The sequence below is a fragment of the Mastomys coucha genome, unplaced genomic scaffold (assembly GCF_008632895.1).
Source record: "Mastomys coucha isolate ucsf_1 unplaced genomic scaffold, UCSF_Mcou_1 pScaffold14, whole genome shotgun sequence".
Lineage (NCBI taxonomy): Eukaryota > Metazoa > Chordata > Mammalia > Rodentia > Muridae > Mastomys > Mastomys coucha.
The window spans coordinates 130489148-130490599 of NW_022196896.1; the positions used below are offsets into that span (position 1 = coordinate 130489148).

At 45.3% G+C, this 1452-nt stretch overlaps 1 protein-coding gene across 5 annotated transcripts in view; it reads left to right on the top strand.

Moving 5' to 3' along the window:
* Nucleotides 1–1452, top strand: part of Ppp4r1 (protein phosphatase 4 regulatory subunit 1) — a 57564-nt gene that overhangs the window by 47361 nt on the left and 8751 nt on the right. The window lies entirely within an intron of this gene.

Genomic DNA, 1452 nt, shown 5'->3' on the forward strand with positions numbered 1-1452 from the left:
TCTTTCCCTCTCTCTCTCTCCCTCCCTCTTCCTTTCTCTCTCTCTCTTTCCCTCTCTCTCCCTCCCTCTCCCTTTCTCTCTCTCTTTCCCCCTCTCTCTCTCCCTCCCCCTCTCTCTCCTTCCCTCTCTTTCCCTTTCTCTCTCTCTCCCTCCTTCCCTCTCTCTCCCTCCCTCTCCCTCCTGATAGTCAGTTGCATCCCAGTGCTTTAGAGATTTTATTGGCTTGAATGTGTTTTGTTTTCGTTCTTTAGTCGGGATCTCCCTGTGTAGACTAGGCTACCCTCAGACTTACTATGTAGCCAGGCTGCTCATGGGTCATAGTGTCCTCTTAACAGCTACGCACCACCTTATCTGTCACCGGTTTGCAAATTCAGGCTTATCTTTGTCTTTCATTTCCTTTGTGGGAATGGACCTTGGCAATCTTTCTCATAGTAAGCAGGCAGGAGCCTCTTAGCTTGACAGCTACAGCCTAGTCCCTGTGAGGTCCCTGTGGGTCACTGCAGGCCGCCCTGCCCCCAGCAGCTCTGTATACATCTCTGTGTTGTCTGCCTTGCGGGAGGTCCTTTTTTTAATTAGATATTTTATTTACATTTCAAATATTACCCCCTTTCCTAGTTTCCCCTCCGAAAACCCCCTACCCCTGCTCACCAACCTATCCCTTCCCTCTTTGCTTCCTGGTCCTGGCAACAGGGGACGTTCTTAGAAGGAGACTCCTAAGTCAGTAGTGGTGCTTATAGTTGTGGTTCTCATGTAGATTAGAATCAGAGTGTATACTGTTTTGAAACATATTTTTCTATTATATTGTAAAAATATTTTAAAGTCAGTACATATAGATTTGTCGTGTTCAGCACATTACATGTTTACATGTAATGTAGTTAAAAAGGAAAGGCAATGAATTTTCCTCCTCTCACCCAACTGGCGCTCTCATTAGCAACACTGTGTGCACATTCTCTCTCATGGATTCCAAACACATATATACACTTTGATCTTCTACAAGGGGATGTGGCCTTAACTTTTTGGCTAGTTTTCTTGAGATATTGTCTCACCATGTAGCTCTGGCTTGCCCAGAGATTCGCCTGCCTGCCTTTGCCTCCTGAGTGTTGGCATTACAAGTGTGGACTGCTATGCCCAGCTCCAATGTAAGTTTTACAATTACCATAGAAGGAATGTAGCTTCAACTTTTCCTTATTTTGACACACTTCTAGTACAACCTATAGTCCAAGCTGGCTTCAGAATTGACCATCCTCCCTCAGCCTCCCAAGTGCTGGAAGTACAGGCACACAGTCACATCCTTGCTAGGAAGCTGTTGGTAATGGTATGGTCATGGCAGAAACTCAGGGGGACCTGCCACAGCCTGCTTTGTAATGTTCTTTTCAACTTAGTGACAGCAATTCTAACCTGTTTAAGAGGCCTTTTATACAGAGAAACCCTGTCTCGAAAAACCAAAAAAAA